We start from the raw sequence: 24,921 nt of genomic DNA, 5'->3' as shown, positions 1-24,921 counted from the left end.
CACAATATATAAAGGTATGTGTTCTAGATATACTTAGAGAAAGAGAGAGAACGCATATTTCAGAACTCTATTACAAAATACATATTGACGGTTTTCAGTTAACTGATTTAAACTTGCAGGGGAGGAGAGGTGACCCCTTGGGAGCAGGAGCCCGGCAGCAGATTACTCCATTGACGCCCAGAGTTCTGCCTCTGATGTCATTAGTAGGAACCAAACATCGGGAGCAAAAAAAGTCCATTTTTTGCTGACGTTGTTATCTCCCTACTAATTGTACTATACTGTATAATGCAAAACTGGCATCAATATTTACAAAGTAATCTTAAAAGTGCTTGGCCAATGTCTTCATAGGCATCAATCTAGTTAGACCAAGAAAAACACATTGCTAGCTTCGCTAACAATCAGAGTGTGCAAATGTTTAAACAATTACATGTAGATTTATTATTTAAAAAATAGCTTTAAAAATGGCAAAAGCCAATTAAATATAAGAACAATAATGTCAGGGATGCTGAAAATCGTGCAATACAGTGAGTAACGATCAAGCCATTAAGTCCTTTGACCATATATACCTCTTAATGTCCTATACCTGTGGAGCCCTATGGGAATACTGTCCCAGAATATAATAAAGTGCGGTAAGTGTACCAGTTCATCTTTTCCAGGCTTAAAGAGGTGTCGTTCCTCCAAATAAGTTCTTGGCCATGGTGAGGTAGCAAGGGATAATGGAGAGTAATTGGTATGCCTGTGTCACTGTCCGCAATGAAAGGGATGGTTAGGTCACTTGAGGGTGGAAATTGTGGTCATGGGGTGGAAGGATGAATCAGTATCACCTGTATAGGTACCAGACCGACGCGTTTCGCTGCTCCTGAAGTTATTTTCAAGGTGGTTTTGATAACTTGTCAATCCATACTGCATAGAGTACGTCTTGGCTCATTTAGCAAACAAGTTGTGGTACATGTAACCCATTTACAGAAGAAAGGTTATCGACACCTGGCAAGGTTATTGGCAAGCTGCATGAATCGTTCTCATGATGAGTATGCACTCGGCAAATGATTTTATGAAACTGAGGGTGTACATAGATTGCATTAATGCATGCACCAGAGAAATGCAGTATCACATTAGAAATGCAAGTGTCTGGTATCCACTGCATGGTTGCATGACATTTCAACAAAAATGCAACCTGGGAAAAGTGCATAAAAAAAGTGCTGAAACCAACCTGCAGCAAAAAAATAAAGACAACTGAGGTTACAGGACCTCATAGAAGGCTGTTAGTTGCTATAACAAAAGCACTGGCGATTTTTACTAGGTGTCAATTAATGTTTTATGCACTTGTTATTAATGGTGGAAACATGATAGAAACAAGTGTTTTTTTTTATCAGTTTAAAATCGTTCCAGCGTTTTGGGGTACAGAAACATTTCTGTAAAGTGATTTTCATGTGTTTTAATTAATTGCAAGAACCAAAAAAAAAATCTTCACCTTTATTAACCTCATTAAAGAATTATCCCCTTAATATAATCTGTTGGAGATCATATTACTGTAGCTCCTCCTGTTGCAGCTGCACAGCTGTGCTTAAGAAGCAGCAGCAGCTCTCTGCAGGGCAGGTCCTGCCGAGCCTGGAGTAGGAGGGACCACGTACAGACAAGGGTTTGCCGCCTATTGCTGCCGCACATGACAGCTGACAGTCCTCCCTGCTCACCCTACTCCTCTCTGCAATGCTGATTTCCTAGCAGGCACCCGCTCTGCTACACCATGGTACCCGGTGCCATGCCTGATGCCTTTATCTTCTTGCCTGGCTTAAGATCAGTAACGTTTGTGTGCATGTCTGGATTGCAGCAAAAAAACAAAAATATTGGAATTGTGCTTGAGCTGATAATGTACCTATGCAAATCCAAATCCGCCCAACAGATCAGTACTTCTGTACGATATGGCCGATAGAGTCTGTCTGGCGTGACGAAATTGCACTCGCAGCATGAAATCCCCACACTGCAACACACCACTCAATGCTTTTCTCGGAGCCATGGGAGCACATTAGATTCACCCGCATGGCGACGGGGTCACGCCAGTCACCACGTATGTCGCACGTGACGAATGGAGCAGCCACAATGAGCGCAGCTACTGTACATCTGTATACTAAATGAAATATTGCTAATACAAAAATGTGTAAATTAATTTATTGTTTCCCTCTACAGTTTATTGCACACTATAGGCATAGGCCCAAGCCTGCTGCCTGTACTAACAGCAACATTCATACACTAATACACAAATACATTTGAATGCTATTATCCTTATTGTAAAAAAAAAGGTAACTGGCTTGATAAGAATTAGTCGGATGAAATCCCGGTGATGGGAAAAAAGCATTAGGGATAACATTTCATACTCCAGGAAACCCTTCTACATGACTGCAGCTGTTGCTGTATCACAGCACCTTTCTGAACATTGCTGACTGGTTTGCTGATCGCACGCACCAAGTGTTGTTATCAACTGACTGCTGTTCCTTGTACTCTGTGGCTCTGATTTTGGAACATTCACTTCCTAACTATAACTGGAGTTCAGTACATTCTAATGCTATACTCCAGACATTAGTGTGATCCGGAAGCAGGGTCCTACTCCTACTGTGTGCAAAAGTCACTATAGGGCCTGTGTTATGCTTCTCGGTACCCTAGGCAAAACTTGCCTCCAACCCCACACCGACACCAATACTGTACCTACTTTTCAGACCAACAAGTAAAAGTATGGCGGTAGCATCTGCAGTCTCCACCTGCATTATGTACAAGGATATCTTCCTCATAGATATCCTAAATTTTGTGATAGCTAGAATTGTGGCACCCACCCTGATCACAGCACCCTAGGCAGCTGCCTAATAGTAGCGCTGACCCTGTATCCCTGGCAAATTAGGTCAAATTGGACCCTTAGCTCCAGTGTTGGATCCTAATACCATCCAAAAGGTTCCTGAACACATGGCTCTATACAGCCAGTTGAATTATCTATCAGTTCATATGCAGTACCAGGTTATGCAGCCAGCATGGGACAAGCTGATATTTGTGTGTAATACATTAGTGAAATTTAGGGGCCCCCGAAATTAAGGGGCCCCCGCCCCGATGTTTGTGGGACTGCGCATGTGCATGGTCTATTATGCGCATCTGCACTTCCCCTTTTCAAAATGGTTCCGGTAACTTGCATAGTCGCTCAGCCATTCGCAAACATTGGGGCGGGCCTGGGGCAGATGGTGGCGGGGACCGGGAACGCCCATGGGAATGCCCAGCGTTTTATGGGTGTCTCCATGGCTACATGAGTGAGCCTTTGTCCCGGCAGCTGCAAATAAAAGTCACTGACTTTTATTTGTGAATCCTGGAGCAATCATTCGATGTTCATGCGAGGGGATGTGTTTTTGTTACACTGCCCCTCGCATGTTAAACAGGGGAATCGGTGGTGGTGGGCGCTCGAACGGGCGGCAGGCGGCATCTCTGGTGCTCAGTAAACTGTGATCTTCACAGCATACCAAGCCAACCAGGATGACCCCCTTAGTCTCTGGAACATGATGGGCACAGTGGCAGATTTAGACCTCAAGGGGCCCTAAGCAAGATACCAGTTTAGGGCCCTCCTTGCTCAAACAATCCATAGCACTATATATTAGCTGCTGATTGCAGCCAACATCGATAGCGAGCACAGTCTACCGATAAATGTTCAGCTGCATGACCATCAGCATTGCTTACAAATCTGAATCAGGCTCCAAGGCTTTTGGAAGAAGGCTTAAACATGTAAAGTAAACTGACTGCCCACATACAGTGGATGAAACCATTCTATCTTATCAAAGAAACCAAAGGGGTGTGGGCAGGTCCACGTTATGTCACGTTCTCCCATGGTAGTTGCTCAATGCTTGTAAGAAAATGTTTTGTACAGCCAGGGTATCTCTATGGCTCCCCTTGGGACTTGCTGGGCCCTAGGCAGGTGCCCAAATTGCTTTGTGGAAAATCAGCATCTGGGTGGGCACAAGGTTTCCGTATACCCGCATATGCGCAGAAGACCCTGCCACAATACCAGCATATACTGCTTTGTGGAGAGGAGGTGCAGGAGGGCCCTCTCCTTTGTTTAAATGCCCTGGGAACTTTTAGCACCTGCCTGGCTTAGTTACCCTATCTAGTTTATTCCGAGTTCAGCGCCTTTTATATGTGTGTGTGTGTGTGTGTGTGTTCCTATTTTTATTACATTTCTAATGTAATAATAATATGCAGTACTTGTTTCCTAGCACAGTGCCACCGATTTTAATTGTATGCAATCGGGTCGCAAAAATCGGGTCAATCGCATCGCATGCAACCAAATCGCATGCGATGCGAATGACCCGACCAACTAATGTGAAATGGTCCCTGAGACCCGATTTTACATTGGCCCCAATGTTAAATGCCCCCCAGACCCCATTTTTCATTGTATGCCCCCCCCCCCCCTGTTAACGAAACTCCACAGTCAACCTGAATCCGAAGCGTGGCGAGCGCAGCGAGCCCGCGAGGGGCGGCGGTAAGCGTCCTCTGACCTTTTCATAACCCCACTATCCACGTCGGCGTGGAGTTGATCTTATATAGTGTGGCAAGCCCGAAGCATGGCGAGCGCAGCGAGCGCAGCGAGCCCCGCGAGGGGACGCGCATTACTTCACAGGTATTACGCATAACCTTGCGGGGCTCGCTGCGCTCGCCACGCTTCGGGCTCGGTGGCTCGACGCCAACGTGGATAGTGGGGGTATGAATAGGTCGGAGGGCGCGTACCGCCGCTCCTCGCGGGCTCGCTGCGCTTGCTGAGCTCGCCACGCTTCGGGTTGCCGTTCATCGTGGGGTGGCGTTAACAATGGGGGGGCATTTCACATAAAAATTACCCATCAGGGTGGGTATACAAAAAATCGGGTATGGGGGGCCATTTAACATTGGTTCCTATGTAAAATCGGGTCCATCACATTGGTCGCATCGCATGCCATTATAATGGCATGCGATGGACCCGATTTTACATTTGCCGGGAAACCTAAAAAAAATCCCGAAATTGGGTCGGTCGGGTCCCATCGCATACCTTATGTTAAGGTATGCAATGGGACCCGATGGGCGCCGTGCTAGGAAACAAGTACCTAATATAATTATTACTTTAATATATTAGCAATATATAGGTAAAGCCCCATTAATTATGAATTATATGACCTTTTTAATAAGTTCTTTTAATCAGAAATTGTACAAGAGATCATAAAATGTATGCATACGTTGTTATTATTATTATTATTATTATTATTATTAGTAGTAGTAGTAGTAGTAGTAGTAGTATTTATTATGAAGATGATGAAGAAGAATAGATAGGTAGAATATGTAAAGGATTTGGGTATCAATAATGTTCAAGCTATATTCCTTGTATACAATACAGTATGTGGATGCTCACAATGTCCTTCAAAATGAAAGGTCCAGCTAATATTATGTCAATTTATGCACGCCTAAGGCACATTGCAAATTATAAAGGAAAGCATATATTAAATTTACATTTTGCTTAGAGCAGTTAAATAGTTTGTCTGCTATACTTTTATAAACAGTGCTGTTTCCTGTATTTTTCCATGCTATTTCCATTATTAAATCTGAACTATTTCCACAGAATTTACCGACAGAGAGTTATGAAAAGTCAGCCGAGAATTTACCTTCTCACTTCAGGCTTGTCTGGCCGCCTGTTACACATTTTTTAAACTAGCAGAATTTCATTATACTTCTACTTTTTTTTTTTTTTTCAAAATTCCATATGCCTTTTGTTCCTAAATGTTCTTCAGGATACTGGCAACAATATTAGTTATGTTATTAATTTATTATTATTATAGAAAACCTGCTATAGAATTCTATCTTTGCCATTTGTTCTTTGTACTGTAGGTGGGTGTGGGTAGGTTTATTATGTTTAGGGTCTTCAGTTTACTGAACTTTACACATATCAAGCTAGAAGTATCCAGGGACTTACTCGGAGGCTGTGATGAGATCACCCTCCCCTAAAACACATGGGCACGCCTGCATTTTCACGCCTGTGTTATTCTAGGCACTCTCATGAAATGGCTGATTACCACCTCCAGACGCCAACTTCCTGCCAATCACCTTTGGAATGGCTAACAAAGGAAAAAAAGGGTACTCTTTACCTAGAACGGCGCCCATCGCGACCATCGTATGAACTAAAAACGGGTGCGATGGATGCCCACGATGGCCGCGATTTCCCATAGGGATCAATGTTAAAAGTGAGATTGGACGCGATTTTAGTGTTCAATGCCTCAATGCCCGCGATTTTCCATAGGAAACAATGTTAAATGGGCCACAGAGCCCAAATAGTCACCCTAAAGTCTGAAATGGCCCCCACAATTGTTAACGCGACCCCACGATCAACGTCAACCCGAAGCGTGGCGAGCGCAGCGAGCCCGCGAGGGGCGGCGGTACGCGTCCTCCGACCTTTTCATACCCCCACTATCCACGTCGGCGTGGAGTTGAGAATAGAATAGTGTGGCGAGCGCAGCGAGCCACCGAGCCCGAAGCGTGGCGAGCGCAGCGAGCCCCGCGAGGGGACGCGGATACCTTCACAGGTAAACGCGTCCCTTCGCGGGCTTCACAGGTATCCGCGTCCGCTCGCCACGCTTCGGGCTCGGTGGCTCGCTGCGCTCGCCACACTATTCTATTCTCAACTTCACGCCGACGTGGATAGTGGGGGTATGAAAAGGTCGGAAGACGCGTACCGCCGCCCCTCGCGGGCTCGCTGCGCTCGCCACGCTTCGGGTTCACGTTGATCGTGGGGTGGCGTTAAAAATTGTGGGGGCCATTTCAGACTTCAGGGGGACTATTAGGGCTCTGTGGCCCATTTAACATTGTTTCCTATGTAAAAATCGCGGGCATTGAGGCATTTAACACTATAATCGCGTCCAATCTCACTTTTAACATTGATCCCTATGGGAAAATCGCGGGCATCGCGTCGCACCCTTTTTTATGTGCATGCGATGGCCGCGTGGCCCACGATTTTTACCCCCGACGCCCGCGATGCCAATCGCGGGCGCCGTTCTAGGTAAAGAGTACCAAAAAAAGTATCAGGATTAAATTGCTGGCCGGCGTCGTGACTGCGCAATGCGGGCCATAAGCATGCGCAGTGTATCGATAATAAGTCGTTGTGCGAATTTGCACAGCAGCGATCAGGTCTGAATCAGGCCCCTCTGTGCTACATAATAGTGACATATTGTATGTACTACAGGCAGTCTCAAGGCACAGAACAGGCAGGGTACACATTTAATGATATTGTATGTAGAGTACCTAGCCCAACGTCACTGCCAATGGGACCCGGCATGCGGGAAGTGCATACACACTTGCAGATGCAAGGTCCGATGGGGGGCGCCGTGTGACATTCTGCAGCATGTCATCTGTAGCAACATCCCCTGTAGGCCCTGATGCTACCTGTGGGAGACAATGTAACCAATTAACTGTCAAGACTTATAAGGCTTAAGCACAGATAAGGCATCAACCAGAAATAATTTAGGAATATTATTTTTCTTTTAAGCTGAGGTTATTGAAGGCAGTAACCTGATGTTGACATATTATTATTTATATTATTATTTATTCATACTCGCATATTACACACAGATTATTTTTTTCATAATGAGACAATTTCAAAAAGCAATGTGGGGCGTAAACCAATGTACAATATGTGTATAGTGCACTGTATGAGTATAGTGTAGGAAAAACATACTGTACGTTTGCCCATAATGCAGTTAGCTTTTTCCGGTTCATAAAGTACCCCCCAATGTCTTTCAGTACTATTACTAAAACTATATCTCAATAATCATACAAACATATTTCTTTTATCTCGATAAAATAAAGGCTCTGATGGTATTTACTGTGGTTGAATGCATTATTTCTAATCAGCTAGGTTTAGGTTTATGGAAAATAGAGGTATTATAATTAATTCCTATAGCGCAGAACAGTAATAAGCAGCTAACTTGTACTATACCTGTGGTGTATTCACCATTAGCACATTAATAATTCAACTTGATAGAATAGTGTGCTTTGTGGAGTTTTAAATAGCACAAAACAATGATTGGATATTAGCAATACAGTAGTTTGAATATACAATATACTGTGTATATATATATATATATATATATATATATATATATATATACTGTATATATATATATATATATAGAGAGAGAGAGAGAGAGAGAGAGAGAGAGAGAGAGAGCTCCATGAAATTCATCTATGACAAAGATATCTTTATTACTGTACCTCGTTTCCAAAGGGAACGTAATCATAAGGACTGGCTTGTCAGAAATGATACCTCTGGATTTAAAAGTAATGCGCACCATAACTTTTTGTCCAAAAAACAGGCTGCTACCGATGTGTTGGATGCACAACCTGTAGTTACCTGAAAGCATGTAGCTTTTTTCTCCCATCCACCCACTGGTGCTCAGATACTGATCCAGCATATTCTGACATGTATCAGTATATTTGTTGTGTACATAATCCACTGTCCTTGTGGTCTTCTCTATGGCCCTTATTCTGATTGAGTTGGACGGCTGCGTGTTCGTTCGGACGGCCGATGTATTGTGTTTGCGCATGTGCAGAGGCATTTCTGCTCATGTACGAACGCCGCACACATCCGAATAGGGCGTGAATTCCGTACAGAAAACAATCGGTTGGAACAATCCGAGCAGGGGGTGGAGAGGGACGTGAACGGCTGTTTGGGCTCAGTACCATATGGGTATGCCCCGCGTTTCATGGGCGTTCCCATGAATATGCTGGCCGTACGTATGGTAATCCGGCCGTGACGCACGTGTGGGGGAGGGGCAGCTGACATAGTCGGATGCCAGCTGCCCGCCCATATCCCTGCTTTCACACAGAGAAATGTCCGAGTGGTCTGAAGCACTCGGAGCTGTCTGACCACTCGCTCCATCATTCGATGGTCGGCGACCATCGGAGGATGGGGCAGGTTCCCACAGATGGGGGAGTTGTTCACATGAAACATCCACTCGCGGTCCGTTCGCTCGGCATCTTACCGCATTCAGACGATGTGAATACTCGGTCGCCGTCCGAAAATACGCATCCGTCCGAGTCAACTAGAATAAGGGCCTATGTTAGGAAGACAGTTTTAGGATGGCCATACATAGGTTCACTATCAGACAAGCACTGGAAGGTAAAATAGGCCCTGCTGAACAAACTGTCCCTTGTCACTTTAATATATAAAATCATCGATCAGATTCCTATGAATATCAGGAACGGCGTAAATTATTGTTACAGGGAGTTGGTTCCACCGGCTCAATGTGGTGGTTCCTCATTGCCTGATCGAAAATTATAGTCTCAACTGCCTTTTAAAATTATGCTTAAGTAGTTGATTTTTATATTTTTTGGAGTATCATATTATATTTAATTGCATGTTTCCCCATTTTGAATTGATGCCCAATAAATCGCTCATTGCATACACACTGAGCTATTTACACCCAGTCAAGCAATTTTCACAGAGGTGTACTACTTTCCACAGTAGGAGACTGTCGAAAGTGGTTCACTCTTCTTGTTAAACTGCTCACCGCTCATCCCCCCATATACACAAGGAGATTTTAAGCTCAAAGTAACTCAAAATGGGAGAAGTGTGCTACTTTGAGTTCAAAATTGCCTAGCGTGTATGGGCCTTTAGAAATACTTTTCAATTGCAACTAGTGATGACGATAATGACATGGTGCAGTCAATGTAACATTTTAAGACAATTTACTTTTTCAGTGCAGCCCGAAACAGCAGAATTTGTCACCTCACTTTTGGTTATATAGATATACCAAAGTCTAGCAGTGGCTCCTACCCAGTTGTAGGAGGAGGCCTGTTGGTCCCACCACCTGTACAATATAGCTCAGAGAAGTCTGGCCTGGTGCATGTGTAGTAGCGGCAACGGTACTGCACATGCGCAAAAGGCCTGGTTTCTATAGGATGCATTGGATGCAGCCCAAAGAGCCGACTATGGCTAGATGAAAAGCAGGGAGTGGCTTCTCACAGGTTCAGTTATATGCTTATTGCAGTCCAGACTGGCAGTCCTGGAGGGAGGAAATACCATCGACTTAGGGGCCTACTCTGAATCACCTGCAGTGACTAGATTTCAGCACTTGCCCCGATGGTCGGGTTTGCGCATGCGCATTTCTGCCCTATACATTTTTATTTTTAACGCACAGTAGTAGCTTGCTAAAAGATAATATAGGCAAATGAGCAGAAAACCAGAAAAAAGGTACAGTTATGATTTTATTAAAGATATGACTGGGGACATCATAATAAGAAATTTGGTAATATTATTGTGGCAAAAATAAGAAGTGATCGGGAAGGTTTTTGGCATGGTTTGGGGAAATCACTGGTCATTTGTTGATGTTACTGAGGGCCAGATGTACTAAGCTTGAAAAGTGATAAAAATGAGAGTGATCAACCACCAACCAATCAGCTACTACCTGTCATTTTTCAAACACAGCCTGTGACATGACAGGTTGGAGCTGATTGGCTGGTGGTTTATCACTCTCCATTTTCTCACTTTTCAAGCTTAGTACATCTGGCCCTAAGTGATTATCCTCACAGTGACTATAACTTGCTGGGACAGATTAACAATGGGGAAACACATAAAACTAGGCCGATCATCATGACAGCATGGTGAGGACCAGCCACCAGATGGCCACCAGTTCGACAATAAATTGAATTTCTATTATGCAACTGTTACCTTTTTGTATATTTACGGATACATTGGGGCTGACTGCCACGTGGCACTGGCCACAAACACACAGCACCGGTAACACCGACTATGTTTTTCATAATAGCCTATTAAATATTTTCAGTTGCAGGCCTACAGTATGTGGTCCTCATTCCGCACCTCATAACATATTATAATAATTTAGCCTTTTCTAAAATACCGATACAACAAAGATTTTTTTGAAGACTTGGGTCCCGATTCAGAGCTGCATGCAGGGCTGCAAACTCGCACCCCTGCCGATTATCAGACAACTGCGCATGCGCATGGTACGTTGTGCGCATGCCTAACCCAGCATTTTTTCAGAGTGCCCCAGAAAACGCAGGCATTCCCGGCTGTTGGGAGGGAGGGACACTGACGTGCAGCGGCCTCCTTCTCCCCGCGGCAATGCAACGCTGAGTAAATTCTAGCTTACTCGCTACTTCAAACATAGGGGAAACCATTTGATGGTGATTCTGAATGCTATTCTACTCATTTGCACAGCTGCAAACTATTTGTTTTAGGAGAATTGAGCATTTTTATAAACATTGAGCATTGAGTTGCTGTTTATAAAACAATTATGATGTAAGCATGCACAGTAAAAGTAAACATAAAACTTTTAGGTTAAAGTTTACAGTGTCAGAAGGTAATCTTAAAGTATAGGTCAACATGGCTATTGCAATGCTTTTCAAAGCCCCGTAAGAACAATTATTCTTCAAAATGTGATATGTTTACTGAAAGTCTACAGAACACATAACAATTTAGCATTCTCAGTAGGAAGTTCCTGAGTTGGATACAGTAAAAAGGGGCATGTCTGGGCAAACGGCCATGGATTGTTGAGATCCAACCGTGATTGCTTTTAGTCGGGCCCGTGTGATTGCGACAACTTTTAGTCTGGCCCATTCTGTTGATCTGCCTCTTCAATGCTGCCAGGAAAGACAGCATTGAATGGGCCTTTCCCCCTCTATCCCCCCATCAGAAATAGCAGCGGGGATTGAATTTCCTCCTAAAATATAGGATAATTACAAATGAAAGCAATTCTAAGTATTTTGCAGACAACACAAGTGGGATAAATGGAGACAATTGTCTGATATGCCTATTTAAACCATCCACCAAGTTCTGAATCCTTAGGTATAGGCACTTATAAGGAATAGACTGTGTGCTGGGAATGAGGGGGTGTTAGATTTAGGAGGTAGTGGGGTATAGGAGTCAGGTTTAGGCACTATTGGAGAGGGTTAGAGTCAGACTGTGGGGGGGGGGGGGAGCGGAGGGTGACGCTGCTTCAAGGGGGGGAGGGAGGGGGAGGGAGGGGGAGAGGGTTAGGTTCCTAACTGAGCCTCTGTCAGGATTCTTCATATTGGGATGCCGTGGGGTCAGTCTTTTGACCTCAAGCATGTCCACCGCTGAGATATTGTATGCATAACACTTATTTACATTAATCATTAATTACAAGCACCCTGGCAATTATTAAGGAGGAGTGAGTGCCTGCAAATCGAAGCATATATATATATATATATAGAAGAAAGGGTTTTTGACTCTGAGTTGCGCTGGGTTGTGTGTGCAGCACCACCAAAATTCCTCCTGTTAGTGAGGAACGGTGTAGTAATCAGGGAAGTGGGGGGTGATTGGGGTGCGCTACCTAGTATAGAAACTGTACCTCCCAATATAACAATTTCAAAACAGAATACACATTTCTGAAATAGTGTTCTTGTATTTGAGGATGTTCCCAATGAATAAGCTCAGTCCATCTCTGGGTAAATAGTTCTTTTATTGGTGAAGAAACCCAGGGTTTCTTCACCAATAAAAGAACTATTTACCCAGAGATGGACTGAGCTTATTCATTGGGAACATCCTCAAATACAAGAACACTATTTCAGAAATGTGTATTCTGTTTTGAAATTGTTATATTGGGAGGTACAGTTTCTATACTAGGTAGCGCACCCCAATCACCCCCCACTTCCCTGATATATATATATATATATATATATATATATATATAATATAATATAAATATAAATAAATATATATATATATATATATATATATATATATATATATATATATATATATATATATAAATATATATATGCCCCTTATAATTATTTCCTATACATTGCAAATCTGGTTCATATGGATTCATGCAACCATAGAACTCCCATTACTGAGTGTGGAGCATTCTGGCATGCATATGTTTTTGACCACAAAAACAGTAAGGACGAAGAGCAAGACAATAACTTCAAAAACATTTCTGAACTTGAAGTGGTTACGGTTAAAGTACATTTTTTTCTTGGAAAACCACAGGCTGTTTTGGATGCTGGACATCCTTCAACACATAAATATAGAAAGCAATCTTATTGTGTGATAATAGGTTTATTCGTATAAGCCAGTGGATCACATTTTTATATGGTTGTGGAAATTGTGAAAGCAAATGCTATGTCTGGCTAAATGAAAACCAATAGCATCAAGATTTGATGTGATATATACGCTGCTTAATCCAATCCACAGTAAATCTTCAAACTCCATCATTGATTACTGAGCTTGGATAAAGACAGAAATTGTTTCAAAACCAAGTTGGCAAATTATAAATGAGTTCTATTAGTGAAGCTGGGTCACAGATGGCTAATGTAGTGAGAAGCTGTAATCGGCTGGGCAGTGCTGCAGATGCGGTACGGCAACAAAACTCAGATTTAAAAACACACATATATATATATATATATATATATATATATATATATATATATATATATATATCTTCTAGGTTGAAATTTGTGTTTTTGTGTGTTTACTTAACACAATTTTAGAATAATTGAGCTAACTCTAGAGCAGTAGCTCTCAAACTCAATCCACAAAATTAGCAAGGCACCCTGGTAATAGAAGGAAAAGAGAAAGTGGAATTATTCAATACAATTTTTGCTTCAGCTATTTTTGCTTTGCAATTTTTGATTCTACAAGGGTAGAATCATCAGAAGATCTCCCACAGTTTAAAAGCTCGGCTCTTGATTGCTCCCAAACTGTATGTTTGAGTGAGGAAATAGCCAAAAATAGTTACAGAACCTAAATATTAACAAATCTCCTGGCCCGGACAAAATACACCATAGGATACTAAAAGAATTGAGTTCCGTCATTGCACTACCATTATATCTGATATTTGGGGAATCAATAAACTTGGGGACGGTACCAGTGGCGTAACTAAGTTTTGGGCGCCCCCCCGCCGCCGCCCCGCCAAGCACCCCCAATCCCCCGCCGCCTATGCAAACCCCCCCTCCCCCCCCAATCCCCTTACCTATAGCGCTGGTCCCGGCGGCTCCGTTCTTCTTCTGCTGAGGACCACCACAAAATGGCCGCCCCCATGCAGCAGACAGTTTCAGAGAACTGTGTACTATATGGGGGCGGCCATTTTGTGGTGGTCCTCAGCAGAAGAAACGGAGCCGCCGGGACCAGCGAGATAGGTAAGTCTGCGGGGGATTGGGGGGGGTGTAACTATAGCACAGCAGCCCCCGGCGCCCCCACATGCACAGCGCCCCCCCGCGGTGGCGGGGGCTGCGGTGCTATAGTTACGCCGCTAGACAGTACCAAGGGACTGGCGCATAGCTAACGTAGTACAAATATGGAAGAAAGGTAGTAAAACTAACCCTGAAAATTATAGACCGGTCAGCCTTACATCCATTGTGGGGAAAATATTAGAAGGAATAATAAGAGTTAGTATCGAAAATTTCTTAGAACAGGAGAAAGTGATAAGTAAGGCTCAGCATGGGTTCATCAAAAATAGATCATGTGACACTAATTTCATTAGCTTCTATGAGGAAGTAAGTAGGGGGCGGGACTTAGGGAAATCTGTTGATGTAATACTGCTTGATTTCGCTAAAGCTTTTGACAGGTGCCTCATAAAAGGTTATTAATGAAACTAGATCATTTAGGATTAGGGGATAAAATTTGTAATTAGATTAAAAACTGGTTGCACAATCGGGGACAGAGGGTGGTGGTAAATGGCATACATCCAGCTGAGGTATGGTCCAAAGTGGAGTCCCGCAAGGTTCAATATTGGGACCCGCCTTGTTTAATATATTTATTAATGATATTGAAAGTAAGATAATGAGTAAAATTGCAATATTTGCGGATGACACAAAATTGAGTAAGGAACTTAACTCGGGAGAGGATGTGGAAACACTACAAAGTGACTTAAATAAACTGGAAAGGTGGGCGGAAAGGTGGAAATTGCAGTTTAATGTTGAAAAATGTAAAGTAATTCATTATGGGAACAAAAATGAACAAGCTATTTATAGACTAAATGGAGTTATTATAGGGAATTTTGCTGTAGAGAAGGACTTGGGGGTCATCATAGATGAAAAATTGTGTAATAATGCACACTGCTCAAGTGCAGCAGCAAAAGCAAACCGGGCACTGGCATGCATTAAAAGGGGTATGGATTCAAGGGGTGCCGGACGGCTCCCCGACAGTCGGGATTCCAACAGTCAATACTCCAATGTCGGAAGCCCAACTGCTCCCTCGTGGGGTCCACGATCTCCATAGAGGGAGAATGAAATAGGTGGCGAGCGCAGCGAGCCCGCAAGGGGCTTCATTGTACTCACCCCGCTGTGCAGTCGGGATTCCGACGTCTGAGTAATGACTGTCAGAATCCCGACTGTCTGTGATTTATACCACACCCGGACTCAAGGGATGCCAATATGATAGGGCCTCTTTACAAGACATTGGTAAAACCACTCTTAGAATATGGAAAAAACATTTTGTATCCCAATTGCTCATTCAGTGTGGGTTACAAAATGTTTTTTCCTAACCAGAATTACCCCTCCCTTTTGGCACCTGAGTGACATCACAATCTGATTGAGCAGTTTACCAACAAATGTGTTGTGCACTCTTGGAATATTGTGTTCAGTTCTGGGCACCGCACCTTAAAAAGGACATAAATGAATTGGAACAGGTATAGAAAAGGTCGACTAAGCTAGTAAATGGTCTTGAATCACTAGAATACAAAGATAGGTTAACCAGGCTGAATATGTTTTCACTGGAGAAATTGAGGTTGAGAGGTGATATGATTAGTATGTTCAAATACAGGAATCATATGGAACTGGGAGATGATTTGTTCACTAACAGGCCTATACCTAAGACATGCAGGCATGTACTGAGGCTCGAGGAAAGGAAATTCTGTACTGAATTAAGAAGAGGATTCTTCACCATTAGAGCAGTAAAATTCTGGAACTCATTGCCGGCGGGGGTGGTTACAGCAACTACTGTTAATGAATTTAAATCAAAACTGGATGCTTTTTTAGCCACTAAGGGAATCCTATAGATATGACTTACTCAAGTCAGTAGTTACAAGTTAGATAGGTTGAACTCGATGGACTAACGTATTTTTTTAGCCTTAATTACTATATTACAAGCAGGCAGATTTATTAAGCTTGGTGAAGGGATAACGTTTCTGGTTTTTATCACCGGCCAATCAGCTCCTAACTGTGAAGTTACAGGCTTGGTTTGAAAAATGACAGGTAGGAGCTGATTGGCTGGTGATAAAAACCAGACAGTTTATCACTTCACCGAACTTAATAAATCTACCCCTGTGACCCCTAAATCTACCCCTGTGACCCCTAAAAGTTCATGCCAGTTGACCTGAAAAAAGTGTTAGGGGTCATTGAGGTTCAAGATTGGGAAAAACAGAGATCTAGAGTAAAACTGACATCACCATCCCCCCAATATTACCAGTGCCATCCATATATCCTGAATATCTAGTTTCACTTTTGGTTCTAATGGTATAGCGGATCGACCATATCTAGATCAACATTTCACAGGGTTTATGCTTAAACATAGTCAAAAGCATCTAGATTGACAGTAACAAAAGATCAACGATTAACAAACGGTCGAGGAGAATTTGGTCAACAGTGAGTTTGACACAATTCTTTCATATTTTTTTAGTATCTATGTCGACATAGGATGACATGGACACTGTATAATTGTACGGTGTCCCCTTGCATGGCTCGCGCTTCGGACTTGGTGCCTCGCTGCGCTTGGTATGCTATGTTATTCTCCCTCTATGTCCACTGAGATAGTAAAGTATGAACAAGTTAGTTAAAGCAAAAATAAATTGAAAAACTCATATCGACCTCGTCACAGACAGCCACGTTCCCGTCGACCTTTTGTTTGCGTTGATTTTCTGTTACAGTTGATCTAGATGCTGTCTACTGTTTAGGCATCTAACTAGTCGCATTCGACCATTAGTAGTCGACCACGTGATTGTCGATCTAGAAATTGTTGATCCATCGACCAGATATGGAACAAATGTGAGGATTAGAAGAAGCCTTCCTGTATTGTATACATACTTGTGTTGATTGCCACATTTGTTCTAGAAAACTACATGACTGGGTGAGGGGTGGATAGGGAATGTAGCCAAATCCAGGGGGCGTGGTCATGCTAGATGCAATTTTTTTTTTTAAAGCAGACGGTGCTGAAATAACCTCAAAGCAACCCATTCCAATCTCCCACACACATGGTTTACTGTGCTTTGCACTGGAAAAAAATCACAAAAACTCTATGATGTTCAAGTGTAATATTGTACTTTATAACATTGTAAGGCTGAAACATCACAATGACATGGTGTCAACAGTATATTCTGCTTTCAAAAGTCCAGTTAATTTGCACCTGGTATGTATCTACAGTATCTGCAAATGAGGACATTTGCGAAGATTGGGATACAATGCACAATGCAATGTGGAAAAATAATTTCCACATGGGGAAAAAAAGAAACATGCACATTGGCCCTCACAGAAAAAAAAAAAACTATTGGCCCCCACATAAAAAAAAACAATCACACTGGTCCCCATGGAAAACAAAAATTAAATACATTGGTTCTGACATGAAAACACATCACATTAGCCACCAGTATGCCAAGTCCCGCATGCTGGGACTTGGCATACCACAAGTTCCAGCATGCAAGGCATTTATGGGCCCCCTTTGACTTCTAGTCTCAGACAGGGCTGAATAGATGTGGACAGATATCTGTATTTGCTTCCAAGCATTCAGTGTCCTCGCACTTGAGCACAACTCTAAAAATTTTACTGATACCTTGTTGTACAGACAATGAAGAGAGGGTTAGAATCTGTACAGAGCATGTCATATGGGATCCCATATATATCCTAATCTATGGAATTTATACAACCAACATACTGAACTGTAGATCAATCGGACCCTATACTACAGGTAATATCATATCTTGGTGTTGCTCCTAAGGGGGAAATTTACTAATATGGAAAGGGTACAAATGGTGGTATTCGTACCCATTTCATGTGAAATACATAAGTATTTCTTAAAAATATGAATGGATACACCATAAATAGAATACAGCCGTTAAAGCCTATTCATTTAAATGGTTTGGCCAAATTTACAATTGATTTGTATTTCTTCTGTGTTTGTATTTTTAAAATTTTAAGGTCATATTTTTTACAGATCCCTATTTTTTTCAATTACAAAATACACCAGGTCCAGTCTGACAAGTTTGACAGGACCATGCACAGATCAGTTCTGTCCAAAAAAAAGTGTTAAAGTTAAATTTAAAAAGAAAATGGCATGGGGTCCCCCTTCCTGAGCATAATTAGCCTCAGGCTCATTAAACCGGTCCTGGTTATATATATGGGGGATAAAATGTGTAGGGGCCCCTGTATTTAAGAAACCAGCACCAGGCTCTTGGACCGTTCCTGGATCCAAAAATGTGATGGACAAAGAAACTGGGGGTCCCCAGTATTTTGGAACCAGCACCGGGCTCCAACAGCCAGTGGTGGCATGCCACAGCCAGGGGACACTTTTTATACAAGGTCCCCCAACCGTACCATGAGCATCGTGGCTAGTCAGCCCAGGACGGGGTCTGTGAGGGAGTTAGAACCTCCCATTAAAGGGAGTCCTCCATCCAGGGCTGAAGAAGCGTGCTGTCCCCAGCATCCCAGGGCAGTGGACGCTCGGTCAATACGTGTAAAATTAGAATAATAAACATTGCTTTATACAGTTGAACTACAAGTCCCAGCAGGCCTCTCCCACATGCTGGGACTTGGCTTACCACAAGTTCCAGCATGCAAGGCATTTATGGGCCCCCTTTGACTCCTAGTTCACCTGTAAAAAGAATGTTATAATAAAGACACATACACACCCAGAATACTACAGCTTTATTATATTCATTATTTTGACACCAATATACATTACCCTTACTCACTCCAGCGGCGGTCCTCTGCTGCAGCTCACTCTGCATTGAGTGTGGTCACCACCCGGTTCCACAGTTCTGTATTAAATTAAAAAGGGTTTATTGCGATGCTTTATAATAAAGCATCAACCTTCTTAGTAGGGGAGTTGGTAACAATACATAAACACTTATCATTAAGTTAAAACATTTTAAATTGCATGTACTGTATGTAAACTGGCTGTATTGATAATGCAGAAAAATCTGAAATAATTGAAGGATAAGTAAATTAAATAAACATCCTAATAATGTGATATCACAATCCACAATCCGGCAAATTAAGAGTGTTGTAAATATTGTAAGTATTCTGCATTGTATGTTATATTAACCAGTAGAGTGGGTCCTCCAAGGTACACCTATGCCATCAATGATCCTATTGTGTGGTAACCAGGGCCGGCAACAGAAATCTTGGGGCCTGGTACACTGATCTATCCGGGGCCCCCAACCCACTGCACCATGAGACACACAGGATGCGTTTAGCATCCCACGGATCGGATGCCATCAGCAACAATACTGATGCCGACTAATAACAGAAGACTGGTGCCGGAATATCAACATCCATTATCCAAGCTGTGGGTATCCCTAGCGTAGGTATGCGAGCAGTGCTAGCGTGGGGGTTAGGGGAGTTAAATGGCCATACACTACTGTGATTTTGCCCGATTCCAATGCATTGGGCCGAGAAATCTTGCACATTGCATGGGTTTTTGATCCGATCCGATGTCCCGTACGCATCAGATCAGAGGCCCTAGCTCGTAAATGCTGCATGTCTGGCAGCACTTGATGGGATTGCTTGCGATATATCGGGAAGGTCTTTGGTGGTTCAAGGAGATCATGCGTGACTTTAGGGTTAGGCTGGGGGAAAGTGGGGAAAGGGGGTTAGGGAGGGACAGGGGGCAAGGTTAGTATGTTTACCTGAAACCTGTCAAAATTCCATCCTACGGGAAGCCAGAGTCAGTATTCTGACTGCTGGCATCCAGACTACCGGTCATTCAAATGTATCCCCATCCAACGCACACTGCCCCCCTCATATTATACAAGGCAGTAAAGCCCACAATATATATTTATTTAAGCAATACTGTTCACATAACACAAATTGTAATAAATACGGATGGATACGCTCTCTGCCCTCAAGTCTGAGTTATCTGAACACTGCACTGCCCTAATGGTTTATATAGAAACAGCGCAGTGCAACTTATTGGCCTGTAATAATGCTGGGGGAAGGGTGATTTTACCAGGCTGAGAAATAAAGTGTAGGGTTAGCTCACTGTGCCCCTGCAGATAACTGGGGTTTGCAAGGGACCCAAACCCACATACACATACACACAAGATGACAGATGCCCCTCTCCCTTATATCCTCCACACTGACCAGTACACCCATAATAATAACCTGCCATGCTGGATGCTGCAGCTGGAACCACTCTGCATTCCCTCTGTCTGCAGGGTCACAGAAGTCACACCAGAAGTAAGGGGCTGTCTGCAAACTTCTTGCCATTATACAAGTGTAATCACTATCAGCAGTGTTTGATTACACTTGTAAAGTTGCAACAAGTTTGTTGACTGTCCCTTCCTCCCTGGTGCTGAACACTCCATTTTAAGAGAATAAAAAAAAAACATGTCAGAAATTATTACAGAGGATCACAGGCTACTGCCTGGGCACCTTTGACCCTTGGGGCCCATCACAGGTGTCCCCCTTGACCCCTCCTGTCGCTGGGCCTGGTGGTAACACATGACAGTGGAAGTGTCCTACATGTTTGCATTATTGATATGGGACCCAGAGAAATGGATATAATCAACACAACTTACACTATACACTTTGGGGGTTATTCTGATTCACTCGGAAAGGCACAATCACTCTCTATTGGACAAAACCATATGCCCTGCAATTGGGGCTGATGTAACATGTGCAGAGGGGTTAGATTTGGGTGGGGGTTGTACTTCAAACTGATATCTATATCGCAGTGTAAAAATAAAGCAGCCAGTATTTACCCTGCACAGAAACAATAAAACATCCAAATATAACTCTCTCTGCACATGTTACATCAGCCCCACCTGCAGTGCATATGGTTTTGTCCATCAGAGAGTGATTGTGCCTTTCTGAGTATCAGAATGAACCCCTACATTTTCTGGCTGGGGTGGAGCAGACTTTCCTCTCAGGTTGTGAACCAGTCAGCGTATGACAAGTGTTATTTAGTGTTGATTTCCTGTCAGTGATTGAAGTTTCTCTTTCCCTCTCCGAATCCTTTGTGGCTTCTGTAGCACTCAGTCTGCAGGTGGTAATCTATGCTGCCATTATCTTATGTCTCACACTGCAACAACATGGAGTGCATTGGAAACTGCTAAGCAGGTGTAATGACTGTCGCTGAAGGCCAGCATTTGAGAATAGCTGGAAGAATATAAATAGAGCTCCAAGGGGATCTGGATCTTAGAAAACAATAGTAAGATTACAGAGGTAATGGAAAGAAGCTTGAAAGCGTAAAGCGTACAGTACCTCTTAGCAGTCTACAGAGCCGAGTACTTGGCAGGAAATGTATTATTCTGTATTCTTTTATAAAGGTTTGAATTCTTTCGTCAGGTGGGAATTTACTTTAATTAACATTTTGTCATCCAAAGCAGCTTTCATAGTCTTAGATTCTGACAGCGCATCTTGAGAGCCTAACGCTGTCAGAATGTTGCCATAAAGCGTATTGAACAAGAGAGGCCATTGATAAAAGTCACAATCCCGCCACTAATGAGAGGTGCAAGCTTGGCTGATCAGGTAGAAAAAGCCCATACTCAAAGTTTTTGGGTCATTTCATTATAACACATGTACTGTACATTTACCATAAGAATCTTCTTTAGGACTATATAATGATCGATGACTCTGTAGTATAACTAATTACATACGCTCTTTTTCTGACTATGGTTTTTGGGAATTAGGGTCTGAGATATTAAATTCCAAGGTATGATATAAGCAGCAGGAATCGTCTGATCCTCATTCACATTTCTGACAATAGGGCCGATGTACTCAGCCTGGTGAAGAGAGAAGGTGGAGATAAACTGGAAGTTAATAATGCACCAATCAATCAACTCCTAACTGTCAGTGTTTACACACAGCTGATTGGCTAGTATGTTATCACATTCTTCTTTATCTCTACTTTGTCTCTTCACCAGGATCAATACATCTTTCCCTATATGTCTTGTTTGTGATGTAATAACAGATATTTAAAGTCTCTAAAAGTTCTAGAAAAACTACCCTCGCCACTGGTGTATCTATAATTGATGCAGTGTATGCGGTGCACACTGGTCCCCGGATCCAGGGCAGTCTATACCCTGCACCTACTTTTCAATACTTACCTTCCGGAGTGCAGCGTTGGCAGTAGTAGCACTGCAGACCACCTGTAAACTGGAGTGATGGCCATTTGCCTGGTGTTTCATGCATATGCAGTAGGAAAATCACTAGTGCTGCGCACTAGGACCTCCTATTGACCCTATTGCCCAGAGTATATTGTTCTGTCAGCTAGAGTGGAGGAGTCCCAGGTCCCAGATGGAGACTGCAATGTGGCTCCTCCCCTCTTCATGTGCCCTGACCTTGGCCAATTCATCTTTTAGGCCAGAATGTATTACGGGGCAATTTTCTTTCTGGTTTTTTTTGGCCAGAGATATCCTAAGTGTTGCCTTTGGATTCTGATAATATCACTACTGACATACAGTACTGTAGTCAGCTATGGCAGCAAAGCATGATGGATGGTATGGTTACTTACCTGTCCAATCTCTACATTTCAGTGCTAAGACATGATTGATGGCTAAATCCATTTAATGTCTGCTAACCACTTTTGAAAGTTTATAATATAATTTGATCATGGTCTGAGATCTTGTATAACATGAAAGCATCTTCACTCCAGCAACCTGGAGTAAACTACTCCCTATGGGACTGATTTAATATTGCCCAACTGCAGGGAATCCACAAGGAAGTGGCTGTGCAACATCATACAACTAATATACTAATGCAGAAGGAGGCGTTCTCCTGCCAACATCTGTGAGATCTGAGGATTGGATCACTGCAGCCCTCGGCCATCGGCATAAGCATACCCAGTCCCCTATCACTGTGTTAGTAAGTAAACCATCGGATTCATGTATAACATGAATCAGGTCCTACAGTATGTATAGATAGAGATCAATAGCTTCCACAGCAGGAGTGACTCATCCAGGGCATCTCTACATTTGTGACAATACAATAAAAAAGGAGCTGGATTTATACGGTATGAAAAGGCATTTTTCATTGAGCACTTTAGCTTCTAAACATGGCGCCCTCATTCTACATTTATCGATTCATAACACCGTTCTTTCTCTGACAGTACAGTACCTGCAGTGCATCATGTGGCTGGTCCTGCACAAGGCTCTTGAATAAAGACAACTGCACTCAATGTCACTACTCAATACTACAGCAAGTAGTTTAGGAAGTTATAGTCATTTATGCAAAAGCCTCAATAGAGCTACCAATACCTCACCTCACTGTTATTCATGATGACGTATTAAAGCTTGGAAAGAAGACAGACTGATTAAGAACCCAACCAATCAAATACAAACTTTCTATAAAGTACTTTATCCATACTTGGTGAAATTCTGGCTGCCTTCATCATGAGAAAACAGCCAGGTTGGAGCAGCAGGGGCCTGAAACAGCACAGGGGCTCATGACGGGTGAAAATATGATGTTTTATCGGGGTGGTGTGACCATGACGCGATTTGGAAACCCCCAACTGCAGTTAATATGCATTGTGCTTTGGGGAGCTTTCCTGCTGACCGGGAAACTTACCAACTCTTCCAGGTGGCTAGGAGCACCATCCGATTTTCGGGAGAATCTCGGCCATTCCCGGAGAGTAGGCAAGTATGACTTTATCTCTATCTAACCTCTGATAGATCTCTTCCTCAAAATATCATAGTTCTATTACTGGGATAAGATGAAGTGGCTTAGCTGTGCACTGAATGATGACAATACACATGACAATGCTGTAAGTAGCAGGAGCTGGTTACACTGTGCTACTTGAAGTTGTTTTAAGTCCTAAACAGAGGGAGAGTCAGAATCATTGGCAGGAAACTTTAGCTTAAGTGATGCTAATTAAAACAGCAACAAGTGCATTAACTGTAAGAGCAGTCAGGAGGCAAACCGAGGTCAGGAACAGGAGAAGCTGCGATCAAACCGAAACCTGGCACAAAGGAGAACAGAACCTGGGACCAGTGGAATGTCAACTGTGAACTTAATATTCTTGCAACTAGGCAGAAAAATAAACACCCTTATACTGTATTCAGGTGCAGGATCCATCTCTTTGTAGAGTTAGCCTTTTTTTATTTTTATCTTACTTTCAGATTCTGAAGAGCTTACTCCTTGTTTGGCCAAAACCAGATTTGGCTCCTGGCAACAGGACTTTGGCTCTTGTTTTGGCTCACATTATGGACCAGATTTGGTGTTGTGTATAATGTGAATGCTACTACGCATGGCCACAGCAAATGGTGTACAAAGAAATTCAGTTGAATGCTAATGCCACTATACATATTTCCCATACCTCCCAACATTGTGTAGAAGGAAGTGTGGGCTCACACTCTCATCTTGCCCTGCACTCAGGAAAAGGGGCATGGCTTAGGAAAAAGGGGGCATGTCTTTATGTGAATGCCCACGATCGCGAGTCACGCATCCCAGTTTCATCACCGTGGGGGCATGAGAGCTGCTGACCATGCTGCTGACCACAGCATCTATTCCCCACTACTCTGTTAAGCTTCACAGCCAGCCCCCCCCCCCCCCATGGGACACTGCTACCCCAGGCGGACAGTCCCCAAAGAAAGGGGCTGTCCTGCGAGAATCAGGACAGTCGGGAGGTATGATGTCCTAATGTATGCCCTTGTTCTTCTATGTGTGAGATCTGCCATCATAATTATAACAAGCATTTGCATGTAATCCATGCTAGAGAAAGAAGATCGGACTTAATCTGATTTG

The 24,921-nt window shown here is 43.0% G+C and overlaps 1 protein-coding gene across 6 annotated transcripts in view; it reads right to left on the bottom strand.

The window, feature by feature from the left end:
- RALYL (RALY RNA binding protein like) overlaps window positions 1–24,921 on the bottom strand; it is a 589,572-nt gene that overhangs the window by 521,034 nt on the left and 43,617 nt on the right. The gene's annotated exons all lie outside the window — the stretch shown is intronic.

Source organism: Crinia signifera, chromosome 5, assembly GCF_055691185.1.
Source record: "Crinia signifera chromosome 5, ASM5569118v1, whole genome shotgun sequence".
In the NCBI taxonomy this organism is placed as follows: Eukaryota; Metazoa; Chordata; class Amphibia; order Anura; family Myobatrachidae; genus Crinia; species Crinia signifera.
Note: the sequence above shows the minus strand (reverse complement) of the source record. Positions and strands in the feature narration are given on the sequence as shown.